This window comes from Tamandua tetradactyla, chromosome X (genome assembly GCF_023851605.1).
Source record: "Tamandua tetradactyla isolate mTamTet1 chromosome X, mTamTet1.pri, whole genome shotgun sequence".
NCBI classification, from domain to species: domain Eukaryota; kingdom Metazoa; phylum Chordata; class Mammalia; order Pilosa; family Myrmecophagidae; genus Tamandua; species Tamandua tetradactyla.
This window is the reverse complement of record NC_135353.1, coordinates 69,290,188-69,308,606: the sequence shown is the minus strand read 5'-3', so window position 1 is coordinate 69,308,606 and position 18,419 is coordinate 69,290,188. Positions and strand designations below refer to the sequence as shown.

The 18,419-nt window shown below is 41.2% G+C and overlaps 1 long non-coding RNA gene across 1 annotated transcript; it reads right to left on the bottom strand.

The window, feature by feature from the left end:
• Window positions 1-10,531: 10,531 nt before the first annotated feature.
• Window positions 10,532-13,137, bottom strand: LOC143670174 (uncharacterized). The gene is made up of 3 exons (XR_013169293.1): window positions 13,014-13,137; window positions 12,695-12,824; window positions 10,532-11,408 (listed from the first exon to the last, which is right to left on the bottom strand). It is a non-coding gene; the product is annotated as an uncharacterized LOC143670174 (long non-coding RNA).
• Between the last annotated feature and the right edge of the window lie 5,282 nt (window positions 13,138-18,419).

Sequence of the window (18,419 nt, the reverse complement as noted above, 5' to 3'; positions counted from 1 at the left end):
AAAGCTATATATTTATACAATTATCTTCAAGATTGAAGGCTACTGAAATACAAGTCAACAGCTTCAGGTATTTCCCTCCAGTCACTCCAATACACCATGAACTGAAAAGGGTTAGCTATATAATGCATAAGAATAACCTGCACGATAACCTCTTGACTCTGTTTGAAATCTTTCAGCCACTAAAACTTTATTTTCTCATTTCTCTCTTCCCCGTTTTGGTCAATCCCACGATGCCAAGTCCCAACTTGTCCCTGGAGCCCTGTCCCACATTGATAGGGAGATTTACACCCCTGGGAGTCACGTCCCATCTAGGGAGGAGGGCAGTGAGTTTACCTGCCGAGTTGGCTTAGAGGGAGAGCTAGCCCCTTAATCTTAAGGGTTACTGAGGATGAGGGTCTGTCTTCTGTAGCTGCTTGCTGCTTGTCAGAGGGTGTAAGCCCTACCTGGTGGAGTATAGAACTTTTGGCTACCTCATTTAGGTTGAGAGGGGAGGAATCTGGAGGGGCAATTGTAATGGCTGAGTGTCCACACATCAGCATTAGTTTGGTGTGAAAGGCTCCTAGTCTGGAAGGAGTAAACGTGTTTTAAAAAATGCAGGGAACAATCAATAGCAAAAGGAGGATAGAAGTGAGTGGGCTTTGGAGATGCATTAGCCAAGAGAGACTGGAGAAAAGGGAAGGGAGTGACAGTCCTTTAGGTCCAAGAGTGAATTCTAGCTGGGTAGCTCATTCCTGATCAACTGGTGAATGAGAGGGTGCATGTAGCAAGTTAGGGGGTGCAGGAATGAGGCAGTTGATTGGGATGTGACTTTAAGATGAAGTTCTGACTTATAGCTGGCCACATGTACTTTTAAAGAAGCCTAAGAGCAAAGTAGTGTAACTCACAAGTAAATTTGGTTATTTTTATGATATGTATCTTTTTTCTAAGAATAATTAAGGCAATGTTTCTGTATTAGGACATAACATGGACAGTGAGAATATTGTTAAGTCTTTAGGAATCTAATCTCTCAATATATGACTAAAATATCACACAGATTTATCTAACAGAAGGATAGAAATTATCTTCTAATTATTAGAATACTTCCTAAACACTTTCTATGTAATATGTTAAATTACTTTTACACTTCACCTTTACAAGGTGAAAGAACAAATTCTTTGTAACAGTCTCCTTTAAGAGTGAGGAGAGTTGTGTTTTGAAATAAAGGATTGTAAGGCCAGCATAAACATTTAGAGTACTCAGAAGGTTAAGAGAGAAGCACTGACACTAGAGTAACTTTCCAGAAACCTAAAACCTCCAGATGGGTTCCTGGACCAGATAAGTCCTGAAACCTAGAAGGCCCAGTCTCTCCATGACATCAGAGGGTTCCATCTCCCTACTCCATATTACTGACAAACCCTTCCAACATGAAAAATTTAGAATGGCCATAGCCCAAACACCCCTAAAGAGAGGGGTGAGAAAGATCAAAAGTGATGGTGGAGTTATGGTGAAAAGATAGGATTTAACAAAGTAATATTATTACTGAATCATTAAATTGATATCTCTTTTAGTCTCCAGTATCTTAGAGCAGCTAGAATAAAAACCTAAAATTGTGGAATTGTAACCCATACCAAACTCTGAAATCTGTTCTAGAACTAATTGTGGTGCTGTGCTTTGAAATTGTTTATATATATATATGTCAGTTTTCACAAAAAAAGAGAAAAAAGTCCATTGTGATGATAAAAAAAATTTTATTCTTTCTAGCCTCCTATATTCTGGAGCAGCTAGAAGGAAAAATCTGCAAGGTTCATATTGACAAATTCTGGGATCTGTCCTGTAATATTTGTTGAGGAGTGCTTTGAAAACTATTGCATTTTCTTTCTTTGCGTTGTATATATGTTATATTACACAATAAAAAAGTAAAAAAAAAAAAGAGAGAGAGAGATGCATTGACTATGGCAGACGGAATTTATTTTCATAAACTCTCTATAATTTTTTATATCTATCCAGGGCTTGTAGTTAGCATTGACTACAAGCAAAACTCACTTTCTTAAACTCTCCACAACATTCTGTGTCCATCTAGTGATTGTAGTCAGCAAAGACTACAAACAAAATTCACTTTCTGAATACTAAATTCACTTTCTTAAACCTTCTGCAACTTTGCATATCCATTGGGGTCTCGTAGTCAGCAAGGACTACAATAAACAAAATTTACTTTCATACTAGGAATATGTTAGTTCAAAAAATTAACATATTTCAAGACTGTGCTTTTAGGAGTTGGAGGTTAGTAAGGTCTGCTGGGAAGGCGTTTTTAAAGATATGGGGACTATTTTGAAACTCTTGAAGCAGCACTCCGTGAGCAAGGTGGGAATCTTCTCACTAGTCTTTGTCCTTCAAAAAACAAATAGATATTAAGAGTCAGGGTGAAAAAGGATATGAAAAATGTGTCTTTGAGGTTTTGGCTTGAAAACCTGAATGCAAACCAAGGCTTTGGGGATTCTAAGAAGCCTTGATTTTGTAGGGGCCTCTGGGCAAACAATGGGGTAAACGCCAGTCAGTTCTGGCCTTATGGTGGCTTCTGTGGAGTGAAAAAGTTCTCTCCCTTGAACGGGGACGGTTCATTCAGGGACAGTGAGAAATTGATGGAACACTAGAGTATCCCCAAGCCTACAAAGAGAGAGGTCGTGAAAATTTGAGTGTTGGCTTTACCGTCAATCCACATAACCAAGCAAGTTTGGAGTGGAGGTAGCTCCAGAATGGCAGTTCAGAACAGAGTCCATGGATCTAGTATTTAATTTTAAAATTAATAATCTTACCTGCCATGTTGAGTGGTATCCGAGGCTCCTTTAAGTCGTTGATCAGGTGTGAAGTCAGCGGAGCCATATGTGATTTCAGGTACTTTCAGTTTTCTTCACCTGTCATGAGCAGGGCTTGAGAGGCTGTCCTGCCCCTCACCCCCACCCCACTTCAGGAGACAGTGCAGTCCCTGTTCGCAATGCCCATGTTGGTGGCACTTGGGACAAGGCCCCAGTGGGTCATGAGGTCAAGGGTTGTCTCAAGGTCCCCTGACCCAAAGTTGAAGCAAGGCCCTTGAGGCTTGGAACCATGATTCGGGTGACAGCGTGCTTTTAACAATGACTCAAGGAGACAGGGTGCTTTTAACAATGACCGCCACAAGCTGAACCTGTTCTTTGGTTTTCTGCTTCCCTCTCATTGCCTTCTTCTCCTTGGCCTTTTCCCAATTGTTAAAGACAGAAAAGACAGTTTCGAACAGCTTATTAGTGGGAGTTTTCAGGCCCATGGAGAGCTTTTTCAGCTTTTTCCAAATGTCAAGGGCAGACTGGGGGATATAATGGTGCCTGGCAAAATTGGACTTTCCTGGGAATCCAGACTCACATTAGTAAACTTTTTTAGGGCTTCTACTAATTTCCCCTCAAACAGGGCCAGGTTTTCCTCTTTGTCCTGAGTGATCTTCTTTGGCTTTTCACAATTAACCAGCTCAGTGTATATTTTCTCATGCCTTTTAGCAAACAAGTTTTAAAAGGTGATCATTAAGACGAGCTCTTCTAATTAAAATTGAGATATGGGCATAGCAGAAGCTACAAGATCCTCTCAGGTCCTTGTCTAGATAGAAAGGTATAAATATCTGGGCATAGGGAATTTCTGACTACATTTCCTGTCTTTTACAGACTGGAGGATGGTGTGTAATTGAGAGTTTCATTGGAGGGCTATGTTTCTATACCGTTTAGCTTATTTTGGCTTTCGTCATTTCCCATTTTCTCTGGAAAAGGAAGCAGAGGAGTTTACAGGTACAGCAACTTGAACCCTGCCCTTGCCTGGAAAGATTCCAAGAAATGCTCTTGGAAAGCCTCTTTCGTGAGACTCTGGACCTATGCTTCTGAGGGAGATCCCAAACACAGGTCAGGTACTTAAACCCCTCTCTGGAAGATTCCAGGACAATGCTGTTGAGGAGTTGGGAGCTCAAACCCCGCTGTTTCCTGAGAGATACCTGGATTTATGCTTCCTGGTGGTTCCTGAAAACGGGTCAGGGATTTTAACCACATCCTAGCCTGAAAGAATTCCAGGACTATGCTCTTGAGGAGTCAGAGAATCAAGCCTGGACAGCCTCTTAGCTGAGAGATGTCTGGACCTAGACTTCCAGGGGATTTCCAAGCATGGGTCAGGAACTTTAGCACTACCTTTGCTCAGAAGGATTCCAGATAAATGCTCTCGAGGCGTTGTAGATTCAAATGACCTCCACCAGCCCGATGCCTTGGAGACACAGGCAGGGAAGTCACTGGTCATCTCTGGGATGTTCTTCACCATGAGATGTCTAGATCTATGCTCCTGAAGGAGTGCACCCCATGCAAGAGAAGCCTAGAGCAATGCTCTCAAGAATAACTTTGTACTCTAATTTCCTGATTTCTGAGAGCTAAAAAGTGAGCATGTACTAGAAAAGCTTTATATTCAGCCCCAGTGGATCTCAATAGAGACTAAACTATGAAGACATGGAGGGGAGACATTTCCACTGGAAAATATTCAGTTATCATAAGCACAGATCAGAGGTGACACCCTAGAATGTCAAAGAGAATACCTTGTTTGGTACAAGAATTCTTAGCCCATAAGCTTGTGATACAAAACATGGGATGTCTGAAAAAACATTGAAAGTCAGACAGAGGAAAAAGAAGGAAACTTTCATGAAGCAGGAAAGAGGACCTCTGAAAAGAGGAACAGATTTAGCAGGAGGAAGGGTCTACGTCCCCAGAGGGGAGGAGAGGGGGGAGTGTGGGGAAGTCTCAGGGAGCTGAAGAGAGAGAGAGGAAGAGAAAGAGAGAGAGAGAGAGAGAGAGAGTGAGAGAGAGAGAGAGAGAGTGAGAGTGAGACTTGACTTGGCATCAACGTGACTTAAAAAAAATTTTTATTAATAAAACCAATCAACATACAATATGATCATTCTTTTCTGTCACATGGTGGTATATTCATCATCATGGTCATTTCTTAGACATTTTCATCAATTCAGAAAAAGAAATAAAAAGAAAACAGGAAAAAACATTCATACATACCCCTCCCTTTCATTGATCACTAGTATTTCAATCTATTAAATTTATTTTAACATTTGTTCCCCCTATTATTTACTTACTTTTAATCCATCCATTTGACTCTTGCATGACACAGGGAAAATGCTCCAGTCAGGTCTCAAGGGCAGCATCACCCACCACAATGCGTCTCCTTGGATCTGCACGGTGTGGAGATGGGCTCCTTCCAAATGCAAGGAGGGAGCCAGAGAATTCAAAGTAAACTGAGTTTATATCCTGGAGGAGCCGGATCAGAGTCCCCAGATTCCTAGAGACACAGAACTGAGCCAAATGAGAAGCAAAAGCAAAAGCACGTGGCCAAGGCTCCCAGTCAGTAGCCATGACGTACCAATCCAGTTGGTCAGAGAGGAGAAATGTCTTCTGGCTGTCTTGCCAAAATATGTTTCTGGATTTGAGTCTAGGCTCTTGGCCATGCCATGAGAAAGAATTCAAGGGCATAGCACAAAGTAAGCAGGTAGAAAATTTATTAAATATGTATGCAGAGAAGGAACATGTGCGCCCTGTTGCAAACAAAGAGATGAGGGGCAAGAGGCCATGGCACTGTGGGGTCTTCTGCCTTTATTGCTTAGCTTTACTTACTCCCCCTCTCCCTTGTTCAGGTCTTTCTCTTAACTTGCCTACTCTCCAGAGCAGTGCTTGGTAAAAGATAGCGCATTTGGGTGGGTTGGCTACTGCCAGGTGGTTTACATAATTGGTTAGCCCCATGAATGTTGTTTGTGCAGGGTGGGCCCTCCAAACCTTGATTCACATCCTTGCTCAAGGGTTTTATGCTGGGTTGAAAAGCCGTGGTGTTCCAGTTTGCTGGCTGCCGGAATGCAATATACCAGAAACAGAATGGCTTTTAAGAAGGGGAATTTAATAAGTTGCTAGTTTACAGTTCTAAGGCCAAGAAAATGTCCCAAGTAAAACACGTCTATAGAACTGTCCCATCTAAGGCATCCAGGAATAGAAACCTTGGTTCAAGAAGGCCGATGAAGTTCAGGGTTTCTCTCTCAAGTGGAAGGGCACGTGGTGAACACAGTCAGGGTTTCTCTCTCATCTGGAAGGGCACATGGTGAACACGATCAGGGTTCCTCTCTCATCTGGAAGGCAGATGGCGACCACGGCGTCATCTGCTAGCTTCTTCTCCTGGCTTCCTGTTTCATGAAGCTCCCCGGGTGGCATTTTCCTTCTTCATCTCCAAAAGTCTCTGGCTTGTGGGCTCTCTGCTTCTCGTGGCTATGTCGTTCTTCTCTGCTTTCTCTGAATCTCCTTCTTTCTCCAAAATGTTTCCTCTTTTATAGGACTCAAATAAACCAATCAAGACCCACCCAAATGGATGGAGACATGTCGTCACACAATCCAGTTTAACAACCACTCTTGATTAAATCAGGTCTCCAAGGAGATGATCTGATTACAGTTTCAAACATACAGTATTGGATAGGGATTATTCTGCCTTTATGAAATGGAATTTAGATTAAAACATGGCTTTTCTAGGGGACATACATCCTTTCAAACCAGCACACGTTTTTTTTTGTTTGTTTGTTTGCTTGCTTCATTCTTTAAAACATTTTAATCCGAATGTTAACAAATTTAAAAAATGCTAACATGTCAACAAAAACGAAATAAATTGTGAAGTACATTGCAACAAGTGAGTATAGAACTACGGTCAACTTTTGGGGTTTCTTTTCTGACACTTGAAAACCATTTGAAAACTAGTTTCAACTTACTGTGACGTTTGCGACAACTATTTGCCTTCATTTCTACAATTTTACATCAATTACATGATTATTCTTTTTAACAGAGGAGGAAAGTTAAGTATCATTTATGTTTCAGAATGACATAACTATTGCAAGAATATCACTGACAAACCCTGGCAGAAACCCTCAAGGAACATTGTTCCTTGTTTTCTGAGCGAGTGTTTCATTTTAAAGCAAATTGCCATTACAATCTACCTTCCAACATATTTACTTATAGATAATGCAGGTAGAAACCGAGGGAAAAATTAAGTTGCTTTTATACATGCTCATAGGAAACTTGAACAAAATTCCTGAATCTGCCTAATTATGTGATAGAGCAAGATGCCATTTAAATGCCATCCATTGTATTCTCAAAACAAATATGCCTGAGTGCGACTCACTCATTTTCTTCCCTTCGAGACAATTAATTTTCAGCTGCTTGGAAAATAAGTGATCTGGCAGAAGGCTTGAGTACAGCCTGTTAGATTAAAGCACAGAGGTGAATGTTCATAATTGAAGGGAAATTGACTTTCTACTGGAGAAAGAATGACATATTCATACTTTACATTGAGCACTAAACAGCACGAGAAGACAAAGTTTGAAAACTTCATTCTCAGCATGCTTTCCTCTTTGAAAATCACAGGCATGTGTGATGGTGCACTATATGAACATAAACAGCCACACTTCACTTATCTCAACCCAGTCCTTTCCTGGCTGCACAGGCTACATTCTACCTGTTGGCTCATTTGTTTTTTCGTTGTTGTAATGTTTCTTTTCATTGTGAAATATAACATATATGCAAAACAGCTATAAATTTCCAATACACTTTAACAAGATGTTACAGAGCAGATTTTTAATAATCATTTTAATTGTGAACTATAACATATATACAAAAAAAGCAATAAGTTCTCAACTACATTTGAACAAGTAGGTTAAAACAGATTTTAAAGTTTGGTATGGGTTACCGTCCCACATTTTTCGTGTTTTCTTCTAGCTGCTCCGAGACATTGAAGACCAACAGAAACAGAAATAGAATGATTCAGCAGTCGTACTCATGTGTTAAATCCTATCTCCTCTGTTATACTCCTGATTCTCTTTAAATAACATATAACATATATACATATATGTGTGTGTGTGTGTGTGTGTGTGTGTGTATATACTAAATTTCAAAGTACATCACAACAATTAGTTGTAGAACAGATTTCAGAGTTTGGTATGGGTTACGATGCCACAATTTTGGCTTTTTGTTTCTAGCTGCTCTAAGCTACTGGAGGCTACTAGAAATATCAGTATAATGATTCAGCACTCATACTCATTTGTCAAACTCGGCCTTCTCTGTACAACTCCACTACCACCTTTAATCTTTCTCCCACTCTTTCAGGGGTATTTGGGTCACGCCCATTCTAACTTTTTCATGTTGGAAGGGGGTGTCGATAATATGGAGTAGGGAGATGGAACTAGTTGATGTTCTAGAAGGGCTGGCCCCTTGGCATTTCAGGACTTATTCGGTCTGTCGGCTCGTTGTTTTACATGGAATAAACACCCCCGGGAAGAAGTGAGTCCTTTCCCCTGTGCCGATCTCATCTGTAAGAGGACAGCACCGAATCTCGGTGGTCAGGACAGAGCACATGAGAGTGAAGCAGATATGGGGTTAAGTTCTGGTTCCATTTCCTCCCAGCACAGTGGTGTCCAAGTTTGCCCATCATGCGTTCAGATATGAAAAAAATACAGAAGATCTTTATCTCTGGGTAACTGGTCTGGCCGTCCTCATTGGCTTCATCCTTCATCTACACCTGGCTTTGTCTAGTCCAGTACACTGCCTGTCCCATTGAGTATTCAGCCTCTCAGGTTTGCTTTGCCTGCCATCCTATCATTCTCCATCATGAACTGGCTTAATCACAGCTGGATAGTACTGTTCTCTTGTTGAACGGAAACCATCTCACAGACACCAACTTCAGGAAAAGTCACTCTGTGAATATAATGAAGCGAGAAAAATACAAGACCACTGTGCAAACCACAAAAATAATCAAACACCCCTTCTCCTGGCTACTGTGAGTGATTTGTTTCTTTACCAAATACATCCTTAGCCTTGCTGTATTCTTCCCTCCTTCTAGATAAAATTCACTAAGATACCCACTCTGAATTATTCTTGCTTCTTGACAACACCACCACCAGAGCACACCTGACTTTCCGGATGTCGCCACGTGCCTGTCCATTTGAGAGAGAAACCCCAAACATCCTCGACCTTCTTGAACCAAAGTGTCTCTCCCTGGATGCCTTAATTTGGACATTTTTATAGCCTTGCCTTAAGTTGGATATTTTCATGGGGTTAGAACTGTAAACCTGTAACTTATTAAATCCCCCTTTTGAAAAGCTGTTTCGGTTCTGGTATATTGCATTCTGGCACCTTACTAACTAAACATTGGGACTCTGTATCCAGGTGTTCACCTTTCTAATTGATTGGTTTATAGGTGAGATTGAAAACTGATCTGAAAGTGATAAATGCATTGTTTAAGGACAGGGATTGGACCGTGCCCATTTATATGTTCTCCTTAAGCTCACTGTGAACATTAATAATCCTTGACTCATAAAATGGTAAATTCCCATTCAGTACAACAGCCATACCAGAAGTGCAGTGTTATGGGTCTTTAGCACATATTAGATATCTGAGTTTATACTCAATAGAATACATGAAGTGCTTAGCACAGTGCATGTTACCAAGTGACTCCTGTCTCCTTCCCCATCTGACCCCAGCCTCAGGTGTCCCTTCTAATTAAATTGAAATATACTTTCTAGGAGGCAAGAGAGCCCAGCTTGATTTGCAAACCTTATTTACCTTCAGCAGATCACTTAAGGCCTTATGTTTTCATTTCATCTCTTTTATGGCATAAGGGAATTGGTCCATATTACCTCTGCTTCAAAGGCTCCCTAAATCTATGATTTCAACTCGAGAGAAAAAGCATCTAGCATACTCCATCAGGACCCTCGGGACCTGACAGAGGGCATTTCCCATGTGAATAATCTGCTAAAGCAGCTTTCCTTAAACCATGCTCTTTGGTTGGAAAGAGTATCCTCGTACATGTGCATTCATTTCAAAACCACCAAGAATAAACCACAAGAGCCTCAAAATAATGATTATATTCATTATTTTATTGTCAAATTAGAAATAAAAATAAACTGTGAGTAGTTGCTAGGGCATACAACTTCATGAAGATTATGGAGCAATGGAGGCACCCGTTATGGAAAGTTAAATGTGGCTTATCCTGTAGGGAGTGCAAGGGCTACAAACACAAAGGTCATTGATGGTGAGACTACTGACAGCATCAACCATCTGGAATTTGTGCACCAATGGGTGTTTTAAAATGAAAGTAATGGAGCGTTGGCTAACCCTGACCTCTGAGGTAGGAAGTATGGGTGAGAGAACAGAAAAAGATACCTAAATTCTCTACAAACATGTTACTTTACAAAAAACAAGCCTATAACCAAAACATGCAGGTCATGCTCAAATTTGCTCTTGCAAGGAGACCCTCGGTTTATGATGTTTGGATACATTCTTTCTCCTGCTGGATAGCTGGGGGGGGGGGGATAAATTATTAAGAGGGTGTTTTCCTAAGATTAAGTTCAGTTTCTTCAAAAAGAGCTCCCTGCCAAGCAATGGGAGGTTACCATACATGCTTTAAAGTTATAACACCAAAGCACTGCTCACAAATTCTCACAGTGAGCTGTGTGTGTGTGTGTGCCAGTGTGTTTCTTTGGGTGCGTGTTAATCCCCTGAACATTCACTGGAATCTATATCAGCTGTTTTGTAATTTTTCCACAAGAGGTAGACTTACGGTGTTACCATTTTTTCCATAGATTACTCTGAGACTGAGGAGCTAGTTAAGCATTTTCTTCAGATTTATCTATCACTATACAATTAAGAAATTATATCCTTTCAGACAAATTTAACTAACTTTGGAACCCTCAAATATAATGTCATGACAAAAAGCGCCCCTTAGCTTTTGTGAATATACTTTTTCCAGCAGGCTGTAACTCCAGAAAACAAAACTTTTCCCTTGAGCCTGGGAGCCTTGAGTATACCCACGATCTAAACTTGCACTTCCACCTCATCTTCTTATCAGGCAGAGGAAGCAAAAACTACAGTTCACCTGGTTCTTTAGGGATCAGATCATGGACCCCAACTGCTAGATGCAGAAAAATGCCAAACAACCACCAAGTGGACAAAACTGAGATTTTTCTAGCGCTATGTCCGATGTTTCAAGATAGGTTTTAAGGTGGTATTAGTAATTTTCCAAGAAGGAACTAGGTGTTTTGTCCCCCCATTGCTACTAGGGCCTATTATGTAAGAATCGCTTATATAATCCAAGTCAGAAGACAATTTCATATTTTTAGCTATTTTGTTAAATACAATGCTACTCTAATTATTGCTTACTTTGTCACAAAATTTACTTAGAAGAGTTTATTTACTGAACTTTCACCACTGATTGGCCTTATTAGAAACCCCCGTGACTTAGTTTCCTTCAAGGGGAGAGTATTTTTTCTTCAGTATTAGTTTTCTTCAGTTTTGACCTGCCAAACTTTTCCACTTCGGACAAGTCTGGCTTATCACTTGTCTTTCCTAAAAGAAAAAAACAAAACATTTTTAAAAGCTTAACTGGCATAACTATGCTCAAACTAAGGACTCACACCCAAAATCCTCACACTTGCCATCAGTGTGTATTTTACTTTCTGATTTTCAATAGGAAAATACCAAGAGAGATCAGAAAAGTCAGGTTTTTATTAGTATACTTTCAATTCCACATCATCACTCTGCTTCTAACAGGCAGTAGCTGCCTTTTAATCAGGATGCACAAGAAACTAACATGCTCTAGAAACCAGCAGCTAAAACGTCCGACTCTTTTAAAATGACATCAAAGGTAAAATGGAGGTGATAAAAGCCCAAGAGCAGGTAGGGATAAAAAAGAAAATTAAGGACTGGGTTGAACCAGTTAGTTATTAAGCAACTTCACTTTCTATTCAATACTTTGGGGCGGGGGCGTTTTATTACTTGGGGGTAGGGAGCCGGAAATAAAAAGCATGGCTTAAGTTGAACTAGGTTCTTTCCATTTTGACCTGACCGAAGACAGTAGACTAAAAGAGAAACAATAGGACAATAAAAGAGGGAAGGGATCTGATCAGGAAATAACTAATGACATGTCTCACAACAAGGTCCTGGTGCCACTGGCTTGTAACTGCTCTAAGAAATGAACAACTAATTAGGATCAGGCCTGGCACAAGAGCAGAACTGGACAGACCAAATACAGTTGTCTTATTGCACCACTTTCTCTGTCTCCAAAAGCAGAGGCAAGGACATGAGGCTTAGAGGTGCGTGGCCGTCCGTGGTCAGGATGAATGCCTGGTACCCCGGAAACATTCCATTTATCCCGAACTGACCATAGGACATTCTAGAAACTGGAAAGCAGAGGTCTCCTGCGCATGCCTAGCTCCACCCTCGCGGGGTAGGAGCCGTCCAGGGCCCAGAGTAGAATAGAGGCTGCCCAATCAGCTAGAGTCCTGAATATGCCTCCATCCAGTCGAGGTCACCCCAAAATCTCTGCTGAGCGATCAGACTGCAATCTGCAAAGCTAGGGAAACCAGGACCAACCTTAACGACAGGGCTGGTGCACTGACTTTCAGGAGCAATTTGCATACATCTTTTAATGACTACCGCTGTGGGCGCCCAGCCTAATGGCTTCCAGGGGGAGGGAGAGAGGGGCGGCTTCGTCTTCGCAGCCTCGGAGCTGTAGCTACCGCGGCGGCGGGGTCGGCTCTGGGCGTCCACTCCCTCGGCCTTCCCCGCCCCACCCCCGGGGGATCCGGCTTCGGGGCGGAAGATGCGGCAGGAAGACAGAAGCACAGACTCACCCTGTGGCAGCGCAGATTTCCAAGGCCAGCCGGACACCGGCCCCTCCAGCGTGCGAAGACCCGACACACCGCACCCGCAGCCCCCGGGCGTTCGCCTCCTCTGGCTCCCGGAGGGGCCGCTGGTCCTCACCTGAAGACGTGAACACAGTTAAGAGACAACTGCCCGGTGCGTGCAGCTCCTCACTCTGCGCTAGGGTAGCGTTCCCGCGCAGAGCTCTGCAGTTATAAGTCCCGGGCGGGCACCCTGGGCAGGAACCCCGGGCCCCGCCCAGCTTTCCCTGATTGGCCGAGAGCCCGCGAGCTCGCCTCCCGGCTCTACCTGGACTTTCCTCTTGTGGGCCTCCGCCCACTCTCTCCCCAAAGCTTAAGACCTCACCCGGGCAACCGTGCTTGATGATATCATCAGGGCCCGCCTCCCAGACGCCGCTACAGCCTTCTGATTGGCCGAAGGACCGCGGGAGCACTCCCCTGCCCCTCCCCTTGCTCTGGTGCCGCCGCCTGCCTTCCCTTCATACCACATAAACTCGTGGGCCACGCTTAATAGTATCCTCCACAATTAGCAGAGACTTCTTCTCCGGTTAGTTTTGAGCGTCTGCGAACTCAGATATCCACGCTACACGCGCCGGAGTCTGGCTTTCTTGGTTCCTGTAGCCACAGCAGTAGAAGTACGCCGTGATAACCGAAAAGTCATTCGGAAGCGGTGCTCAGTATCGTCTGTGGTGTTGAAGGAAGGATGCTCATGGCAAGGGATGGGTTGTTCAGGGTCATTCACCCCCACAGGTGGACATTTCTATGATCGTGATGCTCCCTTATGTAAAAGTCAAGTTCTAACTTTTATCAGCCTCTGAACGTGGTAGCACTCATTTTAGGACAATCAGAAGAGTGTCTAACCAAAGATCATCTTTTTATTCCCAGTCCCTAGCGTTCTGCTTGGCTCACAGTCGACTCTGGATAAAACAGGTCTCTAAATGGAGGTATTAAATCCATGCTAGAGCAGAAGTTTTGAACAGCAGCACCACCATCACCTCCCTGCTAGGGAAGAAAAGTGAGGATCCTTCAATAACCTGAAAGGACTGGATGTTCAAGGTCATTTTTCTGGATACTCACTCAGAAACTTGGAGCATTAAGGTAAAATTGGGGTAGGACTATGTTTTTAGCTTGCATGCCACATTTTCCATATGGTTTATGTATAGTTATAGATCTACACAGATCAAGAATCACACTCTCCACGAGGATTTCTCACGCCCTTCCCATATTTCGCATCCACATCACGCCATTCCTTTTTCTGTGATCCTGTAGCCCTTTCTGTTGGTTTGAAAGTTTGGGATATTTTTTGGAGAAACTTTTAAAGCACAAAGATACACTCATTCAACAAATAATATTCACTGGGTACTTATAATGTCCCAGACATTAAATATGATAAACACCAGAATTCCCACCAAATTTGAAGGTTGTTAACATTTAGTTATATTTATTTTGTCTTTTTATTAAATTGTGAAGAGATTACAGAAAACTGGAGGTTTCCTTGACCCTCACTCCGTATTCTTTCACCTTTCCACTTCTGCAGGTGTAGTCCTATCCTTTTCTATCATTACAAATATATGTGATCTGTTACACAGATATATGTGATCTGTTCAAACAGTGTGTTTGATCCAGTGTTCAGGATTCCAACTGCACTCCCCACATCATCTGGGGTCAACAAGAAGCCCCACACACGCACCTCTTCCTATTCCAACATTTAAAACTGTCAACCCTAACCGCTTTGAATCCATCAGAATTCATTTGTAATATGTTTCTCTCCATTTGTGCTGGTCACCACAAGAAACCCAGGGTCCGCAGGACACCCCTCAACTCCTGCATCCTAACCTCATTAAGCCTGTGTTCACAAACAGCACTTTAGTTTCCTTCTCTGACCCCTCCTCAACTCCTGAAACACAATATGCCTTCAGTAAATCCTCTTTATTCTCAACTCTTTTCTGAGTTCTGTCCTCCCTGCCTTCCCCTGAAGGCCACTTAAGAGGGGCAAATGATTCCCCCCCACCCCCACCATCATCGTATCACAAAGCCTGGGGGTCAGGTAAGTGTTTCCTTGTTTCCTATTGCTTCCCTTAGACGATCCCCACTCCCATCTCCCTAAAACCTTTCAGATTTTGACAGCTTGTGTCACAGCCTAATCTTCACTCTTGATATCATCTGCCAAACTCCAGTTATTCCGTCTCATTTCTTGAGGACATTAGTTCCTGGCACCTGTAGACTCTCAATAGTAGTACTCCTGCCTTAATTCTTGGTGGGTTCAAGAATGACCCCTTCAGTTCTTTGTACTTTTCTCCTCCATGACTTTGTCCTCAACCCCACCTCAGATTTTCACATGGCCATTCCCTCGGTACTGTCATTGCAATTATGGCGCCCCTCCATAATCTCAATTTCAAGCATCCCTTTTTCTGACCATTGCCTCTTCTCTTTCTAACTCATTCGTTTTGGTACTATGACCACACTATCCTTCAACCTTACCAGAATCTGTAATCAATTGATCCTATCAGCTTTTCACCATCTCTTGCTCATTTATTGTATTCTCTCCTCCTTTTCCCTAGCTCAAACATCATGTTCAGTCTTTATAATCACTCCTTTACATATACCATCCACTATTCTGTCCCTCTCTTTGTATTGTTTCCTTGGCCAATTACAGTCCTGGTTAAATTCAACTATACCTCAACATGCCTGCAACCAAACAGCTAAACTTGGCTAGAGGAAAACACACAACCACTTGACTAATCTCACTTTTAAATTCATAACCATGAACTTCAAATGGGCCATTTTTAATGCTGCCAGTTATCACCCTGAAGGTCTCCTGTCCCTTCATTTTCCAACACTTGTAACTTACTATTTCACACCTTCTCTTTCCTCAGATTATCAACAGCAACTCCTCATCCCAATTCTTAGCTTACTTACTATTTCACTAGAAAATTTAACTCATTGGAAGAGAACTTCAATAGCTGTACATCACTACATCACTTCGCCTACTTGCATTTGTTTATTTGCCCTTTCTATTGATATCATACATGAATTTTCCATACATACTCCCCTCTAAAGTCAGGTCCTCTACTTTCCTGCTAGATGTCTTCTTCTCACACCAATTTAATGATATCGCTACCATCTTTCTGCCTCCCACATCATCAATGCTGGTTTATCTACTGCATAAATTCTATCAGGATGCAATCATGTTATTGCTTCTGTTCACACATATTTACTCTCATTTTTTATATATATGCAGTCTCTTGACTCTGTATCTCCCATCTGCTAACAGATTTCTTTGCTCCCCTTTCGTGCAGATCTCTTTTAAGATATACATGATAAAATGCAATACCAATTAAAATACCAAAAACTTACTTTTCAGAAATAGAAAACCAATAACCAAATTTATCTGGAAGTGCAGGGTGCCCCGAATAGCTAAAAGTATCCTGAGAAAAATAAAAAGAAGTCGGAGGTCGCATGCTACCTGACTTTGAGGCATATTATGAAGCTACGGTAATCAAAACAGCATGGTACTGGCATAAAGATAGACATATTGACCAATGGAATCAAATAGAGTGTACAGATATAGACCCTCTCATCTATGGACAATTGATCTTTGATAAGGCAGTCAAGCCAACTCACCTGGGAGAGAACAATCTCTTCAATAAAAGGTGCCTAGAGAACTGGATATCCATATGCAAAAGAATGAAAGAGGACCCAAATTTCACACCCTATACAAAAGTTAACTCAAAATGGATCAAAGACCTAAACATTAGATCTAAGACCATAAAACTGTTAGAAGAAAATGCAGGGAAATATCTTATAAATCTTATACTTGGAGGCAGTTTCCTAGACCTTACACCCAAAGCAAGAGCACTGAAGAAAGAAAGAAAGAAATGGATCTCTCCTCAAAATTAAACACTTTTGCGCATCAAAGAACTTCATCAAGAAAGTAAAAAGACAGCTTACACAATGGGAGACAATATTTGGAAATGACATATCAGGTAAAGATCTAGTATCCAGAATTTATAAAGAGAATGTTCACCTCAACAACAAAAAGACAGCCAACCCAATTACAAAATGGGAAAAAGACTTGAACAGACACTTCTCAGAAGAGGAAATACAAGTGGTCAAAAGGCGCATGAAGAGATGCTCAACTTCCTGGGTTATCAGAGAAATGCTAATCAAAACAAAAATGAGATATCATCTCACACCCACCAGAATGGACATTATCAATGAAACAGAAAATGAAAAGTGCTAGAGAGGATGTGGAGAAAGAAGCACACTTATCCACTCTTGGTTGGAATGTTAAATGGTACAACCACTGTGGAAGGCAATTTGGTGGTTACTCAAAAAGCTAAATAGAGAATTGCCATATGACCCGGCAATACCATTGCTAGATACCTACTCAGAGGACATGAGGGCAAAGACACAAACGGACATTTGCACACCAATGTTTATAGCAGCATTATTTACAATTGCAAAGAGATGGAAACAACCAAAATGTCCATCAACAGTCGAGTGGCTAAACAAACTGTGGTATATACATACGATGGAATATTATGCAGCTTAAAGACAGAATAAACTTATGAAGCATGTAATAACATGGATGGACCTAGAGAACATTATGCTGAGTGAGTCTAGCCAGAAACTAAAGGACAAATACTGTATGGCCCCACTGATGTGAACCGACATTCGAGAATAAACTTGGAATATGTCATTGGTGACAGAGACCAGCAGGAGTTAGAAACAGGGTAAGATAATGGGTAATTGGAGCTGAAGTGATACAGACGGTGCAACAGGACTAGATACAAAAACTCAAAAATGGACAGCACAATACCACCTAATTGTAATGTAATTATGTTAAAACACTGAATGAAGCTGCATCTGAGCTATAGTTTTTGTTTGTTTGTTTGTTTCTATGTGTCTTTTGTTTTTTTATTTTTCCTTTTTTATATATATATTTTTTATATTTTATTATTATTATTATTTTAATTTTTTCTCTATATTATCATTCTATATCTTTTTCTGTTGTTTTGCTAGTTCTTTTCCTAAATCGATGCAAATGTACTAAGAAATGCTGATCTTACATCTGTGTGATGATATTAAGCATTACTGATTGCATATGTAGAATGGAAGGATTTCTAAATGTTGTGTTAATTTCTTTTTTTATTAATAAAAAAATAAATAAAATAAAAATAAAAATGAGGACAAAAAAAGAACACAAAAATCTAGCCATTTAGAAAACTACACTCCCTAGCCAAGCTTATTGAATTTTAGTTAACGTTGACGACAATAAACAAAATTCACTTCCACAATCTTCCACAACTTTCCATATTCACCCAGTTTCTTCCTCCACACTTTGGAGGACAAAACTGTGCTCCTTTCTTTAACAAAGCAATCCTGTATACTCTACATACATGCATACCTTAAGTTCCAAAAAAATCTTTGAGACTATCTTTAACTTCCCTACAAAACATAATTATTTTAAAATTAGTTTGTCAAACTATTAATTTCATCAAACACCAACTTACATTTTCACCCTCTTGCTGATCTAGTAGGTAGAATGCTTCCTTTTCTACTGGAGGTTTAACAAAATCTTTGTTTCTGTGCTCGTTTGAAAGGAAGTATGTCCCTTAAGAAAAGCCATGTTTTGGTATAAGTTCCATTTCATAAGGGTAGAATGGTCTCCATTCAATACTGTATGTTTGAA